Source organism: Ptiloglossa arizonensis, chromosome 3, assembly GCF_051014685.1.
Source record: "Ptiloglossa arizonensis isolate GNS036 chromosome 3, iyPtiAriz1_principal, whole genome shotgun sequence".
Classification (NCBI taxonomy): domain Eukaryota; kingdom Metazoa; phylum Arthropoda; class Insecta; order Hymenoptera; family Colletidae; genus Ptiloglossa; species Ptiloglossa arizonensis.
The window spans coordinates 30,612,673-30,636,081 of NC_135050.1; the positions used below are offsets into that span (position 1 = coordinate 30,612,673).

Genomic DNA, 23,409 nt, shown 5'->3' on the forward strand with positions numbered 1-23,409 from the left:
AAACCTTTGTCGGAACAGTGAAATATTTTGTTCACGGTTTTCTTTGATGTTCGACAATGTCGAAGCAAGTTTCGAGTTTTTCGAAACCGACGATGATACCGGCTTCGAAAGCTGCTTCACGGATCGCGTTACACTCCGTGCGTTCCGACTCAGAGGCGAGTAACACCTTTAAACTCGACCGATTTTTTCGATCGTTTAAAACGAAAGACGACCAGCCACCGACAAGCTCGCAAAATATCTCCCTTGGAATATTCGTAAAACTGCGAGTTTCGAGCGGTAAAACTACCCAGCGAAATTTCAATTCCATAACGTTATCTTCGAAACGATTAAAAACGATGGGATTCGTGACGGCAAATAACACGCTGTACGCATCGGTAAAAAATGGAGAATTTTAATCATCGATGCGTGTAGAGTATCGATACGAAACAAGAATATTTGCGGTTAATTATAAATTCGAAATAAAAATAACTCGACGCGATACCCGTTTGTCAACTTTTCCTAAATTTATTTACCGATGCGCATAACGCGTTATTTTCCATCGAAAACCACAAAGGATCGATTTTACAAACTTCTTTGCGCCTCGCATATTTTTTATCGATGGCATCAGGGAGCGAAAGTTTGGAGGGTAGTTTCGCCCCGTTGAACTCGAGATACCGCAGCTAAAGAAAAATGCGTGTGCCTTTTTTCGACCGGTCAACGAATCATCGAGAGTCGGGGTGCGATTCGTTACCGTTCCTTGCCGGTGCACGATTCGATCGATGGATTTCTCGGTTAAAAGTTGCCAATTTTCAACGATGTACGTATTATTATTACTTTCGAGTTTCCGAACGTACACCGTTTTCGCTCGTTTCTTTTATCGCCACGATTCAAGAGTCTATCGCGATACGTACGTCCGCGAGAAAGGTACGTTTCTCGGCAATAAGCTTTGGAATTTCACCGCGAAAATTGGCTGCATACTGCATACGAGCGAAAATGTACGGCACGAGAGCTGCATTTCATATTCGAAATGGCACATAAGATTGCACTCTCGCCAACCTTATGCCGTAACTGTAGCGCTCCTAACGAAATGATGCAGAATGCTTCCAAGTATCCCGATGTACATAGTTTCCGTGCCTCTTTCTCTTTCGCGCCTCTTAAGCTCTTTTATCGCGTTCGACGACGAAAGTTTCGAGCACGGGATTTCATCGGAAGATTTGTTCTTCCCATAAATTTCCTAGTACTCTTTCCTTGAAAGTATATGGACGAACAGCGTCACGGTTGCTTCGGATGTTTGCATTGTACGAAACGAACGATCTCGTCTAATTAATATACCCACCGATAAATTTATCTCGAGGAAAGTTACATATTTTTCAAGTCCGCGAACAAATTATTTCGTAGGTTTTATTACGGTCCAAGATCGCTTCTCGATACGCGTACACTACAATTAAGAGAATTGTTCCTCTATTCTGGTTACCGGAGAACAAGTTGAACGAAATTTTATTTACATCGTATATTTAATCCAGGTGGATTTTAGTTGAAAATTATTACGACGTATTCGTTTGTGGTAATTTTCCTGTTATCTCTGAATCGAAGAGAGAGAGAGAGAGAGAGAGAGAGAGAGAGAGAGAGAGAGAGAAAGTTATTTTTATACGTCATTTTCATTCGTGGCCCGTGCCGGCCACAGAATACAGAAATTGCGCGTTCGCGTTATTTTTGATCAATCGCTAACCGTCGCAGTTTGCACATGCCAAAGAATTACGTATTCGAGGCCACAAATACACGTCGACAGATTTATTTCGATCTTGCTTACAATGGTTGCCGCGATGCATTGTTAAAATTTACGTGTCAATAGTTAAACGTTTCGAAATAAATCCGCGAGCAATCGAATGTCGCCCGTTTCCACGGGAATGGAAATTTTTCGCGTCCAATGTTCGAAACATACGGAGTAACGCATTCTAACGCGCATTTCCTCTCTACGTGATTCCAAGGGACGTTCAAAATCACGTTTGATATACATTTTCTAGGTAATATCGCGCAAGCACGGTAGTCACGTATCTTCGTTAGATTCCTTCGAATGGAAAAAGTTTCGTTCAAATCCGGACGTTCGTTTCTTTCTAATTTTTTTGTTCGTCTCGTATAAGAAGCGTATAGAGCGTACGTAACTTTCCGGAGTATTCAACCCGCGAATTATAACAAAGAAGGTTGCGTAAATGTTTTTGTCCCGTGTGACCCCGTTTTTGAATCACAGTCGCGTTTACCTTGTACGAGTCGGTCTGTTTATTTTCGCGGAAAGCGGGTAAATATCGCATCGAACCGATTTTCCGATCGGTCGAGACCAATCGATTATAATATCGTAGTTACGGAAACGAGCCTAAAATATGTATAGCTACCCCTTCGTCGCGACAGGCTTCGTTCTTTTCTCGCGTGAGATTTACCGTGGAATATTAATCGACGTTGTCGCGTTTAGTTCGGGTGAAAACGATCGGTAGGTACACGGACACGAGATACGAGGACACGAGTGCAACTAAACGATACTCGTTCGCATTTACATCGAGCAAGTATGCATCCAGGTACATCGACGTATCCAACACTCGGCCGGTAGTCTCGCGTCTAATCTGCATAATGCGCTGTGTCTCGTGTCTGCAAGTTCCTGTCAGTAACTTCATACATCCGGCAGTTGCTCCATCACACCGCACAATTTGCAAATTTCATTTCCCCAGTTGTTAGAAGTGCGATGGATTCTGGTGGTATTTTGCACGCTTGTTTATCAGCAGTGGTTAATAATTTGCATCGACGAAAAGAAACCTTAATTGTACGTAGAATAAAAGTAAGCTATCTTAGCTCTGTGTTCGTGGCTGTCTCCCCTTTACATTAATAGATCAGGATCGCGATCACGACGACAGGGGCGAGTCTACGGGTCTCTCTTGAACGAAAATTCATTTTTCTTTCGTTACTTTGTCCGTAAACCCGCAACCTGCAACGTTGCGCTCTTCCGTTTTTCAACACGATTGCGAGATTTTTTATTTACACACGTATCCATTAGCTATCGACCGATATTCTCGATCGAAGTCGTACTTCCACAAAAGTATCGTATCGCGATCAATGGCAAAGGGGAAACGAACGTTGCGAAGGAGAAACGGTGGACGCAGTAAGTACACGCGTTCGTTTTTCGTTTAATAACCTCTGTAAATGTTAGCAACCGTGTGTCGATGCAACGATCGGATATACCGGACGATTCTATATCGCGGGGCTATATAACGCGAACCAAATGGACCGTAACGCGAATTTAATCCAGGACCGATGGAAAATGTGGTTCCCGTAAGTTCGCTACGACGGATGAACCTTAAGCCACGTTTCCACATGGACCGGTCTCGCGAAAGGCGCGTTGTCGATGCGCGTACCAAGCTCGGACGTACCATGGAACCAACGAAGCTTCGGATGGGTTTCTCAAAAACGTCGAATTTTTTTTCTTCCAATTTTAATTTAAGCCCGGTCTCCGCAAACTCGAGAAAACGGAATTCTCGATCGAATAAGTCGATATTCTCCGAGGTTCCTTCGTTGGAACTTTTTCCCCGTAGAACGTGCAATTTTTCTCGTTATCCTAACGTTTCCAAAGCTGAGAAATACATCGAGGATAGAACAGTTCCGAGAAGGAGCTCTCGAAGTAATTAACTCCGGGCGTCGAGGAATCCAGATTCGTCGGTCCTGTAGCAACTCCTCGAGTGCTCCCGGTGCGTTCTTCGCCGCTCGGTTTTACACGTGGCCCGAAAGCGGAGATGACGATTTCTGGAGAAACTCTCGAGCTCGAACGGACTTTTACCGAAAAAAGGTAAAATTGTTTTCAGAGCGGATCGTCGCAAGGATAATCCACGCGGCTTGATCGATCGAAGCTCAAGGACGCGCGTTATTCTAATTTCCCATCGATCTTCCGTCCGCACGACAAACATCGCGGGAGCAAAAGTTTCGCGTGCTTCTCCGTTGACGTAAAGATGGCCCAGGAGAGGATAGCGAATCTTCTCGAGAACGTTTTCGAAATCCAGGGCACGATCCGCTGCAGGGTTCTCGTAAATCTGTGGAGCTCGGTCCCAGCAATTCTGCATAATTTTCAACTTTACCTTCGACCTCGTTAGACGCATGGAATATCAAGAAACGTCGAGACGTCGAATACGCATCCCGCGTAAAACATTTTGCGCGCATCTTTATTTTCGGTCTCGTAAAATTCCGCCGCGCGCATTTATAATCTTTTGTTCGTTCCATTTTCTCGTAAAGTTTAACCGGTCAAATTTTACGCATACGTTATCACGGTCGCCGTTTGATTCAACAACAACCTATTCTTCGTCGCTGCGAAATTTTTCCCTTTACGCGCACAATCTTTCGCGCGATCCTTTCGAATTTTGTATCATCGTCTTTTCCCGTTACTTTCGTTTGCCGCTAGTCACGAATGCACGCCGAACAAAGGCGTATCGTTATTGTCGAAAAAGAGGGTAAAAGAGCGTTTTATTCGAAGAAACGATAGGATTCCTCGTATAGTTCTCGACAGGTATTGCGGTCGTTTCGGTTGAAATTTTGTTCCGTTGCTCGGTATATGGAAAACGTTGCAACTGCGCATCGGGACATGCTCGATGAAGCACACCGTTGAATACGGATCGGTTCGATCAATTGCCCGTCGTTTCCCCTTTACGTCGTATTAATGTTACAAAGGTCATCTTTTTATCGTTTTCGTTGGATCGAGAGTTTGCGTTTTAAGTTACGAGAGGAGAGGTAACAATCGCGTATCGGTATCGAGCAGTTCGTGTCGTTACCGTGACCGAGTTCCGATGTGTTCGTTCACGAGACGTACAATGGCTCGAGAGAATATTCGTACGTTACGTTACGAGGACATTTTTCCACCCTGCAAACTTTCATTTTAACGAAAGTTTCCGTACACGTGGAACATAATAGCGCGCGCACGGAGAACATTTTGTCGTCCGCAGGAAATTTCTCAAGAAGGTGGACTTTTTTTAAACGGAACGATAGAGCGTCAAGAGTTGAACATTTCGCTCCACTTCGCACTATTTCGAAGTTGTATTCGAAAAATCGCGGAGAAAGCGGGACCGCAAAGGCCGACGATGTCGGCCGACTTCGTACGATCGGAGAGCTTGCAACGACTTTCGTTTTCTTTGTAACTTCGTAATAGCGCGTGACACGACGCGCAAAATTTTCTTACGAAAAATGTTCAATTTTTGGTGCTCCGTCGTTCCATTGTGAAAAAAGTTCCAGAAAAGAATCGCATTAAAAGAATTAAGCGGTTTTATCCCCTCGAGAACACTCGCCGAGACGAAAGAATTATGCCGTTTGCGGTCCAGTATGCTTCAGTTGCGCGTAAACTTTCGTTGAAATCAGCCACTCTGTGTACATCGAGATGATCCTGGACGATGAAAACATCGATTCTCCGTTCCTTGTTGCGTCTCAAAGTTCCCGGACGACACTTCGAGCGCAACGGGAAACGTTGGTATCTTTGGCCGTCCAGGAGTCTGGTCTTTCGCACTTGGTATCGAGTCACGCGTTCACGCACAGTTTCGACGAATCGGTACGCGAAGAGCAGCGATCGAGTACCGTGAAACAGCAGACGGTCAAAGTTAATTACGTTACCGCGATTACTAGCCATCGAGTTTGCAAGATGCAAATGTCGAAAGAGGCCACCCAGGGATCTAACTTTACGGATCCATTTCCGTTCCACCGCTGAACTTTCTCGACCATTAACGAGAGCGGAAGAACATCGTCGTACGGCTAAGAGGATATTTACACCGTGCTTTCTGCCGAGGTAGGATCTCATTTTTCACGAGATTCCCTCGTTAAAAGTCTGCGCGCTCGACTTGGGCACCTTTTAGGCCGGCATATTTTAGCTCCGTTAATGATCATTCCCGTGCACACGTAGATACACGTATGAGCGCGAAAATTTTGGTAGAAGGACCACGGATGCATCTACGTTATGGAAATTGAGACGAAATAACGGATTGGCTCGAATAATTTACAGCATTCTCGGCTGGAGTACGACCGCGAAGAGTGGCTGGCTGGCCGTAAAACGGCAGTGGTGTTTTCGTTTGTTTTTGGAACGAATCCGCGTGCCGAACTTTGTTACTCGAAGCGTATATTGGTCGTCGCGATCGCGAACCGTCGACGTTCGCTTCTCGGACTCCCCGTAGCTCTGGAACCGATTCTTGACTCGACTCGAAGACTTTTCGCGATCGATGTTTTACCGTTTTTTCATCGGCACGCAAGTACCGATTAGATAGACACAGGGGTAACGTAACGATGCAGCGCTTTCGAAATTGCGCGAGTATCGCGTCGGACGAAGTACTACTTTGCAGTGGCGAACGAGAACGGTTTCCACGATCGAGTTCTCCCTGTCGTCGCTGATCGAGTTACTCGTGGTAACCACAAAAGGTCTCGTAATTTAATTTCTCGTTAATCCTGGTGCTGCTCGTCGTCGCCATTAATTTGTCGTGAAAGGTGTGTAAGAAGTACGCCGAGGGTTACGAACGGTACGCGCGTACGTTCGGGGTACCGAACGGGTTCGTTCGAGCGAGTTAAAACCGATCCGGTTGTCCGTTTACATTCGCGTTTAAAGTTCCCGTCGTTTTACGCAGTTTACCGTTCTCCTTTGAAATCGTAACACGGTTTTACACGTTTCCGCGACAAGTACTCGTCGTAGGTCGTTCTTGCGAACGTAGCCGATACGTGTATTCGTTTCGCGTTTTTCGTTTACCTACGTATGTACGTAGGTCCGGTGTTGCGTAAAAGTTTTACGAGAGTCCGTGTTCTCGACGCGAGGTGTTCTCAAAATCGGTAGGAACGAGTCTTCTTCGCGGGATACCCGTCCGATATTCGTAAAGAGGGCTGTTTTCGTTCTCGTATTCGAATCGTTCGCTTCGATCGCGAGAATACGAATCGTAGCAAAGTATAATAATACGTCCCGAGTATTGTCTCGCGACTACCTTCGATCGATCGGAATTTCTCCTAAGATTTTACCGGTATGCTCTCGAAAGCACTCGATATCTGGCCTCGTTCGGGTGAATTGTTAAGCCGACTGGCTCCTGACCCAATTAATCGTAAATCCTCCGATCCGATCCATCGCGGACTTTCGTCGTTGCGCGACGGTTCGACGAACCCTAAACAGATTAGGTACGTTTCGATGTCGTCGCCTTTTGACGATTTCGTCAAAAGTTTGGAAAATTCTCGCGTTCCTTGGACCGGTGAAGCCGAAGCTGGGAAACTTCCCGAAGGATCCCGCGAAACGAATACTATACATCTCGCTGAAATTCGGACGAGCGAACGGTTCACGGATCGTTGCGCGAACCGGAAATAACGTGGATTATATTCTACGCTACAAATAAATTTTCACGGTTCTCTCGTCGTCTATCATTTGCAGTATTCCGACGAATTTCGAAATGTAATTCAGAATTCTGGGCAAACGGAGAACAATCCACACCGGTGAAGATTGTTTTCATTCGCGCGGTAGCAAGGCGAGACGAGGCGAGACGAGGCGAGACGAGGCGAGACGAGGCGAGACGCGGCGCGGCGCGGCGCGGTGCGGCCCGACCCGGCGTAGTAAATCTAACAATTAAGAGACGGTAGTAATTTGCCAGAGCTTTCGTCTCGTTTCTTTATGCGCTATCTCGAGACGTGCCTACGTACAATGTACAACGGGTCGTGTTTGACACGCGTTCGCGTTACGGAATTTGAAATTGGAGCGAGAATTATCCCGAGTAACGAGAAGAAAGGAACGTAATTATTTTGAAATTCTATACATTCGAGCGAATAACTACGAAATTGCGCACACGAGGTACCATAATTGGTCGTTTCGTGGACGTCAGGGAGGATCCAAAGAACACGGAGTCCACCACTTGCGCGTCGTTGCGCGTTGTTAAAAACTGGACGAGATAACAAAGTCATCGCGGCCGAGAACAAAGTAACGTGTATCCAGAGTGGTCTTTCCGTTTGAAGCGTTTCGTTCTGTGGAAAACAATTCTCATTGTCGCGCTTTTGTTCGGGCGCGAAGCACGGTAACGACGTCACGAAATTCGTTCAATTGGTATTTATTCGTTGCACCGAGATCTGAAATTGACTCTTGCGGTCAAGAGTTTTCCGTATCTTTGCAAAAACGAGCAGTCCGCTTGGACGTATCGGGCGATACGCGAGTTTCCGATCGATGTCTTTGTAATTCCGTCCTTTGTGTTTCTCGTCGATTTACGTTGTATCGTTTTTACCGGTTATTCTCTGCCTCGAATCGGTCATTCGATTCTCAGTCGCAATTGAGTTTCAGAGAGATTCACAACCGGATGAAATTCTTGAAAGAGAATCCCTTTTTATACGCATCGGAACAGCGATGACGATCAAGAGTTCGTCACCGCGTTAACGAAGCGGTGGACGATCGGTCGCCGAAACAATGCAGCTACGGGCATTCGTTCGCATCCAGAGAGGATTCGGGGTATCTCTCGTGGATTTACGTGCTTCTCGTAAAAATGGCGAATCACCGGTGATAAAATTGCGACTGCTTTGCAGCGATCTCGGTCCGTTTGGTTCGGGTTGGCAACAATTCGAGTACATTTCGATTCCGTGAGCCTCGAATCGTCGACGCTCGATATATATATATATATATATATATATATATATATATATATATATATATATATATATATTCTTTTTTTTTTTTGTATAAACAAGGATAGAGGGAAATAAGATTCGAAATCGTAGCGTAGGGTGGGCTCTTCCGGTCGATGAAAGAAAATGACCTCCGTAACGAGCGAGTCCGATTATTGGCAATTTCGCGAAGCGGAACGGGATCGAACAACTCGTTAGTAGAAGGAGTCTCGCAATATTGCCCGAGAACGATACAGATCGATCCCGCTCGGATCGGATCGGATCGGATCGGATCGGATCGGATCGGATCGGATCGGATCGGATCGGATCGGGTCGGATCGGGTCGTGCAATCTACCGGCATTCTGGTCTAGGTTTGCAGCTGCACTCGTACACGGTCCAAGTGGTCGACGTACTTCAACTTTCCGAGAAGCTTCAAGTTCGAGGCATGCGGTTTCGCTTGTACTCGGCCCTGTGTCGCAAACGTTTTACCGATTAAGCGCGTTCGTTCGAGCGAGATCGAGACATAATTAGTCTTCCGGAAAACAAAACCACCGTCCGTAATTGGACGAACATTCGAATTCTCGAAGCGCCCGAAAGGGAACGCGATACCAACTACGAATCTCGAAGTAGCTCGTCCGGACGAAGCGTGTCTCGTTTTTTCTTGTTCGCGAGTTTTGGAATCCGTTACCGAGACCGATTCGTGAACGAACAATGAAAATCCGAGCAACGATCACTTTTTCGTAATATTTTCGCCGAGTTTCAGGGTGAGAGAATCGTTCGTTAAAACCAGCTGCCCGAGAGCTACTTGGAAATTGACTTTGCGTTCCAAAAGCCGAGATAAATCTCCGGGTGATGCGAATTCGTCCAAAATTCAGGACCGTAAGGCGGATAGCTCGAAGCGGAGAGATATCGCGATAAGAAAAGTTCGTTCGACCAGCCTTTAAGGTGTTGGAATAAATTAATCGAGTCGTAGCGAATTAAAAGTCGCCGCGTTACGACACCGAAGGAAACTTTGAACGCGAGTTCGTAAGTTTGTGCACTTTTTATCCGATGACTTTATTAATTCACCTCGAAAACGAGTTCGAGATCTTCTTTTCGAAGTAACGTTCTCACGCGCACCTTGTCTTCTTGTTTCTTTGGAGACTGCTCGCTGCTCGGGAAACTCTCGAAACCGATTCAACGTTCCGAGCGAAGAAATAATTCGGAGAACTAGTTTGCAAAAACCGATCCTCTTTTCCGTTCGAAGTTATTTATAGCGAGCTATTCAGATAAATAACTGAACGTTCAACGGGCCTGCTTCTCCGGGTGATTAAAAATGTTGATCTCAAGTTCAAGTATACGTGACCAATGACAACGAAGAGAAAGAAAACTGCGAGGGAAACGTTCCGTGAAAATGTACTATTGTACACGAGCTGGACAACCTCGAGGCATCGATCGGAATTTCGTACTCGATACGTTCGAAGTATACGGTAAAACGGTTTCCGGAGGTGATTCGAATCGGATTTTCGGGGAATTTAATGCCGCGATAAAGAATAATTCGACGCGTTTTCGCTCGTCGTGGGTTTTTACGGCACGGGACCGAGCCGTACCCGCTCGAAAGCTGTCCGTCTCGACGTGCGTCGAATCTTTTCAACCTCGATGGCTATCCAACCGTGGACTCGCAATATCCGTCGAAGGAGGAATCGACGGCAGAAAATATAAGGAAAAACCACAGGCTTCGGGGTATGCCACGATCGTTCCCGTTTCTTCGCTCTCGCGTAGATCGATTTTATTAAAATCGCTGTCGAGACGTCGTGTCGCATCGTGTCGCGTCGCGTCGCGTCGTCGCTCTAAATCCACGCTATTCCGCCTGTTAGTCCGCGAAGAGATCGCGAACTCGATTGTTCGACGAATAAGAAATCGTACACGCAAACGCGCCAAAAACGAACTCGATTGTCTCTCGACGTCGACAACAACGATTCAACACCGATCGATACGAAACGCGAAACGTCGACGAGTCGTGGTCAAATGGGAAAACGAAGACCCGAAGCTATTTAAATCCTTCCTTTCGAATAAAAGTTGAATAAAAAATGAAAAAGTAAGGAGCACTTGGGAGGTATCTTGTACATTGGGGAGCCGAGGTCGGAGCTTTCGTAGTTTCATGGTAGATCCGACTCCGTCGAGTGTGACAATTTCGTGTAGCCGTAGCATTTCAGTTTTGTCCAATTAATCTCTTCCGGTATGAGCTTGTTCCCAGCGCTTACTCGTTCGATATAAATCAAATTCTGTCCGTAACTTCGAAAGTACAATTGAAATTTCGCTCCCAGCTATAAATCTAACGAGCGTGTTTCAGCAGTTTCACCTGTAAAGGGTTGAGAAAATTGTAACTGCACATTTACTAAATGCAACGACACCTTCGAGCCCATTCCGTTGTTCGCATTTACACTTTGAATTATTCATGCCCGTACCAGCGAAAAGTTTGAATTCGAGAACTCGCGTTAAAATCTACAGAATCGTTCGAGAACTTTCCCCTGTTCGCTTCTATCGATTACCGATTTCTACAATGTTCCGTTGATCTTTTTCGTTACGCGCTCGCATTCTCTTACCCGTTTATTCGCGTATTCAAAGAAGTTATCGTTTCCTTTCGAAAACATTGTTTCCGGTTGAACACCTTCGAGCTGTTTCTAATTTATGCATTACGTTCTCGGAAAATTCCAATTTTTCAATCTCGTCGCGCGCGCTACGATTGGTCGACATTGAACGGAATCCAGCTGCCACTTATTCGGAGTGAAAATCCTCCCTGGAAAGGCAACGACGATTCAAAGTAAACGACACCGGCGATCATTTTAAGGCAGCGCGCGTTAAAACCGTACCGCAACGTTCTCATTATTTTCCGAGAGATAATATATCGCTTTCCCGTGACAAGCTAGAGACGACAGTGCTCCACTTTTAATCGGCTTACCGGTACTTGAATACACGAGAGAATTGCGCGACGAATAGAGGAAAGAATACGTTCGAATGCCCCCGAGCACCGAACGAACATTTCTTAATTGTCTCGTGCACGTTCTCTCACCGCGACAAGCGATCGCTGCGAGCCACAAGTGGTTTTATACTCGGTATTGTTACTCGCGCGGCTCGAAGTTATAATTATAAATGAAAACTACGCACTCGAAAAGGAAACACCGAGCGTAATTGGTTCGTTTCGCGATATTTTCTCAAAGTACGGTACAAAAATCTCTTTCCGTGAATCGAGATACTCCAGCTGCCGTTGAAATTCTTTCTTCGCACGGCGCTGATTCGTAACAATTTGTTTCGCGAAAATTGAGTCCAATGCTCGAGTACCTTGCCAGCGCGAAGTCTCGGCAAGTTGAACTTGGACGCCCTTAGAACCACGATTGTTAACAATTTTCGCACGGAGAAAAAACTGCAAACGCGTAAAGATTTTTCTCCTTTTTCGTGCAACGAGCCGAAGAAAACGGTTCAAATGCAGTGAAAAAGAGAGAGAGAAATTTTGACACATTTTTGTTAGAATCGAATCGGCCGAGTGGACGATGAATGAAGCGAGAATAAAGTATCTGGGAAACAGGCAACCCGTGCTACAATTTTCTAACCTTATTCGTCGTGTTTCCTCTATCGTCGTTTTTCGCGCAGCTGGCGTTGCGCTTTAGCTGAAAAAGAAACAAGGGTGACGAGATACCGATCGAATCCCGATACGTAGGAAATGAGGCCTGAAAACAGCCCCATTATTCGGACGAAAGCTGTCCGTAGTGTTTCCCAATTATTTGATACGATCGGGGATATTGCGTAATTCGACTTGTCTTCGACTCACTTTCGACGTCCGTAGGTAGAAAGTGCTCAGCCGGGCGGGAAAGAGATACTTCTGGATAGATTAACGGACACCCGTTCCATCTCCCGTGAGATTAACAACGATTATTTGGTCCTGCAATAGTTCTCTACGCGTATCCGATCGAATATTAGGAAAATAGGAACGGAATGTCGCGCGACGCTGCTGAATCGAAGGAGAAAACGGAAAGGAATTTGCATTTTCGCAGAGGCTCGAACATGAAAAAGTGGAACGTGGAAATGAACATTCCGAGAGACGCGTGGGAATTCCTCGAGAAATCGAATTTCTCCGAGCGCAGTGGCACTAATTAACGCGTAATATCCTCAACGCCGAAGCGAAGAAATATTTAATACTACCGAATAATTGAATTAATTCGAGGTAATTACCATTGATCGTTACAAAGGCTTTCGTTGATGCAACGTTTCCACACGAAGAAACATTCCGCATTCGTTGAAGCTGGCTCGGTGATAGTTTATTTGCAATTCCTTTAATGGAATCAACCGTATTACATTATTGCGCCGAGCTAACGATGCGAAATTTAATTTTAATCAACGTCGGCCAAAATTATTAATAAATTTGATTTATTAACCACGATACGATTGTTCGTCGACGATGCGGAAGCTTTGCTTTTACGCAAGTATCGATGAGTTTCGAAGGCGATAAGAGTCACGGGTATTTTTCGAATACCCTTTGATCGAATACATTCGTGTATCGTTTAAATTGCTCGCGAATGCAACATCGCAACAATTTCGAAAGATATCGTTGATATTACGAGTTAAAGCGTTTCGAATTTGACGCGAAGCGATACCATTGAAAGCTTTACCCCTTCAACGTTTGATATTGAAGAGCTCCGACCCAAAAGCTCGAGGTAAGTAAATTTCTTCGGTCTTCGAAACTCGTTTCGCGAGAGATCGAAACAACGTTCCAAGATGTTACCACGAGTGTTTTTAAGATTATTAACGAACAACGAACGTTCGGTATTGCGAGGAAACGATATTATTTTAGCCAGGAAACGCGTCGGAAATATTTCCACAAAAGCGTTAAAGAAATTTCCATAAAAACCGGTACGTATTTCTTCGGAAACGGAAAAATAAAACAAAGAGGTTGTTGGATTTCCGAGGACGATATTATCGGTAGGTAGCCAGCGAAACGATCCCAGCTTCGTTCGAGGTGACGGCTCGTCTATTTCGCGTAAAATTCGTATTTCACGACCGTAAGAATCGACCACTCGATTTTAATGTTTCACAAATATTGACATTTTTCCGCCTTCTTCTTTCGGTTTATGGAGTATGGGGAATTTTACCATTTTTCGATTCTAAATTATCGCGAAAGATAGAAAAGAGGGGTTCGTGGAAACCGCCACTCGAATCGTGGAATCTTCGATTTCAACTCCGTACAGTTGCTCCGAAGTGTATCGCAAAGAAACGTCGAAAAACGTCTTTTCGATTGTATCGTTTTATCGAATCGTTCTTCTTCGTTGTTCGACCTTGATTCAATTTTTATCGGGTAATTAAAGTTCAATCGTTCATCGCGTTACACGATATTTGCCCGCAACGATAACTTTGAGCGCGAAAACGTAATACATAATTGAAAGCGAAGTACGAACCGAGAATTAACGAGCTTTCGCGATAAAAACGGCTGCATACTATATATGGCTCCGCGTGATCGTAAATTTTTATACAGCCACGTAGTACAATGGTCTATCCAATTTCAAAGCGAAAGAACGAGATACAATTTTAGTTCGCCGATGAAATCGTATAACTCTATTCGAAGTTCGTTTGTCTTTAATATCGCTTTCGTCGGTGGACGTAATTACGCACACGGCTTCGTTTCGCCTCGCTTTATTAAAGCGAATTGAAAAAACCAATTCGAAGGATACGGTAATACGGTTTACGGTTTTATCGTACGATCGATTCGAAATCTCTTCTCTCGTTGCGAACTTTCCGATCGAAAGAAACATTTCTCCGCAACACGGAGAAGGTTGTTCTTGCAAGAATGGAAGATCGTTCCCAAAAATTACGTACGTTCGATTATCACGATTCACGGGTCTTCGAAGAACTCGAGTTTGTTGCACGCGATCTCACTTTCCGCGAACGTAGTTCGATCGCTCGAGTAAAGATATTCTCTCTGGCTCCGATGTATCTTGCATTAAACGAGAAACCGAAACCTTTACCCGGAACTATCCCTTTTTGTCCTAACCAAAATTTGTTCGCGTTTGCTTATTTGCGAAACGTTTCCTACCTTTCCGATACTTTATTTTATTTATCGTATTTGTATCGTAGTCTGCCTCGTCTGTGCACCGAGAGCCACCGAGAGCCACCGAGAGGCTCGTATAACCGAGCGACCGCCGTTTGATCAAACACGGATAAACGATTCCCGAAACGTCCGATGAAATCAGCGAGAACTCCCGGGGACACATACGTGTCTGCGGGGCGATTTAACCGTAGAATCGAGGAGTCGAGAAGTATAAATTACCCGAAGCGTTCAGACTCGTTCCGAGCCATAGAGCACGGACCAAGTACGCGAAGCCCGAAACCTTTTGAAATTCAAGCGAGCGCGGTCACTTGGTGCTTTGCGCTTTGCGCTTTGCGCTCTCATTCCTTTCGATACTGTATCGCGTTCTTGCTTTATATCCGGTACACTCGATTCCACTCCGCGCAACGTCATTCCTATTCCACGAGTGTTTCGTTAATTGCACTCTTCGAGCTCTTATCGACACGGGCACGTATCGCGAGCAGGCAACCTCGGCCTTTTCCCGTCAGACCCCCGACAACGTGTTTCCGTTTGCTTCGGTTCCTTTCGCCTACGATCGGCGATTTCCTCGAGATTCGTTTCGACCTTTTTCCTCCTGAATTACGTTTCCGAAGGGGACAAACGCGCTAGGGAACCCGGTCAATTCCTACGTTTTCGCCCTCTTTCCTTTTCGATCGACCAAAGTAGCCGGAAGACAGTATCCGGGGAAAATGGTTCGGGTTTCGGGGAAAGCTTGCAAGTAGATATTACAGCTACTGCGAGAGCGTTTCTCGAGAGACAGAGAGTGTCCATTGGAATTATTATTATCATCGCTTATTCGTTTATTTAACGGTGATCCTTTGATGCAGAGAGAAAGTTAGCGCTAATACGTAATGCGCGTATAATGGCATTACGTACTATATTCATCGAAAGGCATACGATGGTAGAATAGCCAGAGAAAAATTTATTTATTTACTTATTTATTTATTTATTTATTTAGAATCGGTTGGTCCGCACGAAGAGAATACGTGTTTCCGTTGTTCGAACCAATGACCACGGAAAACGCAAGGGTAGATCGTTTGCAATAAGATAACACGAGAGGAAAGTCCGATCGCAAAGTACAGCCATGGCGGAACTGAAACCGTACATACTACTTGCGATACGCGTTACGTTCAACACCGCGATTCGATCGGAGAGATCATTTTCTTCCATTTTTCTTTCTATATCTTGGACGATTTACATACTCGAGAAGAACTTGCGCCACACTAACGGCACACTTTTGTTATCTACAACGATAATTATCTTCTATCGTTCCGCGTACTTCGTACAACGGACAAGCGTTATTTTTTGGGACAATCGACCGTGCGAAACCACTCGAAAAACTGATTTTTACGAATCCTACGCTCTCGACACAGCAGTGTAGCACGATTTTGAATATCTTCTCTTTCCCTGCGCGTGTTTCACCATCTCCATTGCAAATTCACAGTTTGTAATAAAACCGTTTCCGACGGAGTCGTCTTCGCGTTGACCGGCTTACGAAATTGTCTCGATGATTGCGCTCTTTTCTCGAACGAAACGTTTCAAAAACGCGACGAAAAACCGTTCGATCGTACGTTATTCGAAAAAATAATTCCTCGATACGATGAATCGACGTTTCGATTAAATTTCGCAAACTTTCGTGTCCTCGCTTTGTACAAAACGATTCAACGTTTCGTTCCTTCTTTTTGTAGACACCTAATGGACAATCAACGTCGAATCGACTCGATATATTCGAAAATCGGTCGTATTTTCATTCGATCGTTTAAAATTTGAAGAATCGTATAGTCGAACGTATCGCAATTCGTGTTGATTGTTTCTCGAGAGAATGGCGAACCGGTCCGGTTGCAAGACAGGCGATGGAATTGGACGTAATTGAAAAAAACTTAATTAGTTCTTCGCTCGTCGAGTTTTCCGTCGTCGGTGATTAACACCGCGAAAGATACCCTCGATGAATAGACGGACGCGGAACGAAAGGTAGAACAGAATTCAGCGTGGCTGCATTGTCCGAAGCACTCCTCTGTCCCGATAAAGGACCACCGTGGCCCAGATTTTGAAGAAATCGTAATTGCGACTGGCTTTTCACCGACATTCTTTCATAAAAAATACCTTCGGTTCTTCTTCGCGGTAGATTTTCTTTTCAAAATCGCGCCTACGGCCTCGAGCGAATATCGTTTCGCTAAAGAGTTTGCTTATCTCTCCGGAAGCGGTGTTAACGAGACAGCGAAATTAATACCTCTTTGAAACGCGACTGTAACGTTGCGCGCTCTCGGTACGGTATACGCGCGCACGTATCGCACCAGGCTTTCTATAATATATTCTTCTTTTTAACTGCCGTTTCAATGGGACGAAATTTCAAAGAAATCTCCAGAATTTTCAGCAACGAAACGCGAAACGCGAGCAGAGAAACCTAGTCGTTTTCGCGAAGGCGAGTCGTGGCTTCGGCGACGGTTGAGACGCGAGGAAATCCCTGCAAGTTTGAAAATTGATAAAGAGGCCGATAGAAGGTACCGTAGGTTAAGGGAAAACGAAGCTGGCGGTGGCCAAAGGGTAACTGGAAGTTTGAGAAATCGCACGTGGCACCCTTGGGTCTCGAGGGTGCGATTTAGATTCAAAGATGCGATACACCGACCGAGAAGAGCTTTCGACGCGAACGGATCCACCGTTGTCGGCAACGAGCTTCTTTTAACAACGTTTTTATGCGATTCCCGACAAAACATTTCCAAACCTTTTATCCCCGGTATCGTTTCGCCGCAAGTACGTATATTCCAAAGAGCAAGTACTCTCCCCGTTGCGTTGAATTCTGTTCCGGAACCCCGTCTCGATATTTTATCTATAGGTGGAAATTTTGAAGTTTCTCGGTTTCATGAAATATCGAAAAACGTTCTCGAGCGTACAACAAAGTTCTGCGAATAGCGGTACTTTTAATTCTCCGGTTTCACGTTATTTGTAAACTGGATCGAAATAAAGTTAACGGGCACACGTAGTACGGGAAGAGTCGCGGATGCAGGGAAATGCGCTTTATCGAGAAACGACTTACGCGAACTCGAGTCGTTATCGTAGCAACGCTTCCATTGTAAGCGACATTTTCCGTCACGCGATTCACAATTTTCACGGTCCGCAAGAGCCGAACGTCGCTTCCCAGCTTTATAGCGCGAGCGTTATTTTCTTCGTTTCGTCGGGCTCGAGCCGACCAGATTGAAAAAACAATTCGGTTTTGCGGGTAAGTGGCGAGTAGTCGGTCGAGCGATCGAACCTCCGAGACGATATCGGCAAGTTGTTCGCTTATCGGTCCTCGATGAACCGACAGGATACGATCGGCCCGGAAACTTGAAAACCGTATCGATACAAATAGAACGATAGAGCTCCGTATGTCGCCAGGAATCGAAGCTGTGCGCATCTCGAGCGGCAAACTTTGGAAATCCCGCGATTCGACCTCGAATCGGGCTCGCCGCTCCGAGTCTCGGAAATTGCGTGCAATCGATCCAAGCGATTCGCTCTCCTTCGTCCTTTCGCTGTTCGGAACGATTACAGAGGGACCGCGACCGATAAATCATCACCGAAACCTTTCGAAGACCCTAATCCGAATATCTTCCGACGCATCGTCAGCGTCCACCGTCTAAAAAGATCATCGACGGGAAAACGTCATCGTGAAACTTAATTACCCGTAAACGAAATACATTCGAACACTCGTAGCGTTTAGGAAAATGCATATCGTATAGGTAAGTAAGTCGGTCAAACGCGGAACACGTCCGAACGCAAACTCGTACACCCACCCGCACCCGTACCGCGTCTCTCTGTTTCTTATTCCGTAAATACCATCGGCATGTTTCGACTCTCGCGTGTTCCACATCGTTATACCCGCGCCACTCTACCGCATCCTACTTTAACCAGCCTTTACCTTTACCCGTCAAATATTTATCTATCGCGAAAACGGCGATCCGCCGCAATAAAGTATCCGGTCGCGATTCTCTCCCGCGATGCTCTTATTTTTCGACAAATCGACTTCGTATTTTTAACCGCCGAGCAGTTCGTATTTGACGCGTAACGTGTAGTACCCGCTCCCATTCGTTTATCATTCATTTTATTAAAGAACAAAGTAGTCCTTAAAGATTGTTCTCGAAGACGGATATCTGCACGTAACTCGACGAAACATCCGTACATTGCTCACGAGTACCGAGATTTTTCTTTTTTCCAAAAACTTTGAATCACGATCTCGGAAATGTCATAAGTACAGGGAAAAATCCAATATTCGAATCCGAACCGCTGCGAAAAATGGAAAAATACGAATTTGTTTCAATTTTTACGTTCAACGTGAGAGACACCAACGTTGCAAATTGCAAAAGTGTCTGTTCTTTTTTCTTTTTTTTGAGTTTAACGTTCTACGTACTTTTCGACAATACGCAAATATTTAATAAAATTACACACCAGTCTCCGAAAAGAGTTTTTAAAAATTACTTTAGTTTTTAAGCCGTCGAGTGACGTTACCGTTGAAGCCAAGTTCAGGGTTATCAAAATTGTACCGTACACGCAGTTTTCGACCGAAAGAGCGCGCAACAGCGACGATGCACGAAACAACAAATTGAAGGTGAAAACGGTCGAGTGTTTACCGAGCACCTAGAGGAGAGCTTGTACTCGATAAGTATCGCCATTGTCCGCTTCGGCCCAAGTTTGAAAAGCTCTCGAGAAACCGCGATTCATAAATCTTCGTCTTGCTCGTTTTCACCGATGATATTTCGAAGCTCGAGGGACGGTTAAAAAGCTTGTCGTCCAGATGAATAGTCGAGGGTGGAAAAAGAAATGAAATTTAGCGAAGGAGCCTTGCTCGGCCGGCACTCGAGACATTGATCGATTAATCGATCGATCGAACTTGGCGACTTTTTCGCCCTTATCAGCGTCGAAAGCTTAATCACCCGGGGCGTCTTTAAGAGCGGAGGCTTTATGCACTCTTAGAATTAGCGTGGCCTTCGTTTTTCATTCGGTACGGCTCAAAGAGATCTCTCGACTATGTAAAAGAAGAAAAGGAAAAGGAAAAGGAAAAGGAAAAAGGAAAAAGGAAAAAGGAAAAAGGAAAAAGGAAAAAGGAAAAAGGAAAAAGAATTTCGGTGTAATTATTTCAAGTAAACGAACCAAGAGTAACGCCAGTGCTGTGGCTAGTCGTTAAGGTTTCTCCTACGATCGATCGTTAACGAACGAGTTTTCGAGATTCTTTTCTCGTCGGTTTTCTTCCTAATTTCGCGCGAAGAAAAAAGAATTTGTTTCGGAGAAACAAACAAAACAAAGGGGAAGGGTAATCCTTTCCCAAGGTTTCGTCCACCGTTCACCGTTCACCGTTCACCGTTCACCGTTCACCGTTCACCGTTCACCGTTCCTCTTCCCAGTGGAGGAACTACCACTGAAAGTTCGGTCGAATGAATTATTCACAAGTCGAACGAGAAATCGCCGATGGACTTTTAGGGAGGTCAGCCTCTCGAACAGGAAGAAATTTAAAGCTTCCTGCGGCCGTAAACGCTCGGTCCGACTTTGATATTTTTCGTAACGACGATCAAAGCAACGCCAATTTTCCGTAAAGGTTTTGTTTCGCGACCAGTGTAGCTACCGAGCCTCCGTCTCCTGCGCAGAGAAGCTCGAGATGGACTCTTTGCGAACAATTTTAATCAAATCGATACTCTTTCGCTGGACGAATCAACATTTTCAACGAGAAATCAATCGTTTCGCTAAATAAACAAAGTATTCCATTTACAATGGAACGCCGACTGAATTGGCGCACGTTTGGAAATTTTGTATCGATCGCAAAAATTGTACGAAACGATTTTTATGGTTACGCGTTGCGTCCGACCATAGACGGGTCGCTTTCCCTTGTTCTCTTACACCTTGTCCTTTCTTCGCGCTCAAAACGTACAGTTTCCAGTTGATAAAATATATTACGCTACATTTACGTTTCATCTTTTCGTCGCGACTGTAATAAAACATTTGTCAAACCCGTGTTCGCGCGACATTCTTGCCTTACTTCGGCTCGTGCGACGCGCTGACAAAACATAATGGGAAAAACAATTGAACCGGTCCGTACGTTCCGAAACTTTTGTCCACAATTTATTCTCGCGAATAGAAATGAAGAGGCAGCGGCACTCTCGGATCATCGCGACGAACATCCAGTCTGCTCGGCGAATAGTAAATTTCACGGTGAAGTCGGTCCTTCGGTATTTTTCTTTTGCCAATGTTATTTCGAGCACGGTCTGTTTGCGAAATCCAGCTACGTACGCGGACCGTATATCGACAAGCCCGATGTCGATTCGAATTCAACGTGGATATGACTTTCGTATCGAAGGAATTTTAATAAAGAGCGTACGGATCGCTGCTGATCAGTGGATCGTAATGGCAAAACGTGCACCGACGTAATCCACTCCTCCGAAGAACGCCTCGGAATAGAAAATAGCTAGGTATGCGCGAAACGTCGTTCCGTTCGATCAAACTTTAAATCGTGCGATCGAAATAATTTCTACTCGATTTTTAATTTCATTATTCGTGTTTCCTACGAATACGAAGTTCCGAAGGACGAAACCACTCGCATCGAAACGAATACGTTTCACCGTTTAGACGCGTTCGAAAAAAATATTTCTTTCTTATTGGTCGGAATGTGATCGTAAAACGTATAATGCTTTCGTAAAAGTGTTTTCGAAATTTTGGTCGATCATAATATACGTTGTAGCCGTCTTGTTCCCTTGCAGTTGAAAAATGAATTCGAAGAATTGACTCGAGCCTTTAAAGGAATGAAAGTTTGCTGGCGAAAGATCGATGGAACGGAGAAGGCTCCAGAATTATGGATACCGTCCAATTTGAAGTAACGCAAAGAGGAAACACCGAAGCAACTTGGTTATTATTATGTTATAAATAGGAAAAGTTCGATAGCGAAGAATGGTATTATGGGCAACAATCGACGGAAAATATCGTTTCGTTTACGTTGTCGTGGAACGAAATTCAAATATCGAGGAAACGGTATTTCGTATTTTGGTTGCTTTCGTCTTTAGCGAGCCCGCGAGTAACCAACGAACGCTCACCAATCCCGTTTGAAAGCAGAAACGCCGAGAAACTGAAAATAATTTCAATTCGATGCTCGTTGAACGAAAGATCGTAACCCAACCGTTTGAATTCGAATTTCTTCGGATAGCCTGCCGTAAGTCTTCTTCCGAGAAGTAATTAAATTTTCCGAATCGATAATGTTCGTCTTGGTGAAAATTTCAATAAGCGACATTGTTCGCGAGATTGCTACAGAAAGGTGGGATTCGATGGAAACTTGGAAGAAGAGGGGGACGATATTCGCGACTTTTGACAAACATCGTTCTCTTTAAATAAGCTTTGCCGTTTTCCTGTTGCTCCCCTTTCCGCTTCCGGAACTCGATTTCCTTTCTCTTCGAACATTCGCGAGCACCCTTCGTTTCTCGGCCCCTCTCGTCTTTCTCGCAGTGTTCGAGAAACTTGACGCGACAAATTCGATATAATGTATTAAACAGGTATGGTAACGCGTAATTGCTTCTCCTTTTTGCGCGCGAATAGAACGCTATTTACTCGGTAAAGTCGAGGAACTCCTCCTCCTCCTCGAAGAGCACGATCCACGCCGTCTGGAACTTCCGGTGATGTCTTTCCGTGTTGTTCGGGCAATCGACGTAACTTGCGAAAAGAAAGCGCATTTCATCGAATACACGACTCTCCGATTGGCCGCTTGCCACGACCGCGTCGTTTCTGAGAAACGAACAAAAAACGAAGCCGGAGCAGGTATAGCCAGCGGGAACAGTTTCACCTTGACCAAGCTCAACCATCTTGTTTGATTTATGAATTATTCACACTCGACGAATTACACGCGGCCGAGCCGTTTCTGCGAACCCTCCGCCTACTTTTCCATCCTTCGCCAACTCCGTTCTAGCCGGGGGAAACGGTACCTACGTTTCAACGAGAATCGACCTACGCGCATCCACTACCAACGAAATTACTATTTTTCCCTCGTTTTCCGCTCTTTCGGAGTAAGCCGTCCAATTTCGCGATTTCGAATTAGCCGTGAATTGGCCACCGTATACAAAAACGCTTCGAACGAACGTTGCGCAAATACTTATATCAAAGAGGAACGTGCACGTTACAACGGTATTCGACTTCTTCTTGCTTTGCTTTTTTATCGAGATACGAAGCTCGCCGTCCATAGTGTTTTCCTAGGCGCAACGAGTAATTTTCGTGTAATTTGAAGTCGTCGAGTTAGGTGCCTCTTTAAGTATCTCCGATGCTGTCGAAGATACGAAAAAGTAACCGACGATAAACGAATCAGTTGCACGATTCGGAGACGCGTCTCTCGGTCGACAACAAAAGCACGTGCCTCCAAGTTAGACGCGCGCGTGTATCTCCTAAACGAGATACCTGCTAAGGTCGGTGCGAGTATCTACGTATGCGCGTACGTACACGTTCTCTCTTTCGTGAACATTTGATACATCTTTGACTCGAATCGCGTCGTAAATTGAATTTTTCGTCTCCCCGAATGCCTACTGTTCTCTTCGACGAAGAAAAGCAAATTGCTCTCGCTCGAGAATACAACGGACAGGAATCTCGTACCAAAGTTTTTCCGTTTCTCGTGTTTCTTGTTTACCATGTATTATACGATATCTTCTCCGTGCGAAAAATCCACATTCTTGGAAACTTACTTATCCAATTTCTCGAACGGACGAAAGTCAGG

The 23,409-nt window shown here is 45.1% G+C and overlaps 1 protein-coding gene across 4 annotated transcripts in view; it reads left to right on the forward strand.

The window, feature by feature from the left end:
* The window catches only part of LOC143145087 (adhesion G protein-coupled receptor E3), a 68,303-nt gene that overhangs the window by 17,205 nt on the left and 27,689 nt on the right, over window positions 1–23,409 (forward strand). The gene's annotated exons all lie outside the window — the stretch shown is intronic.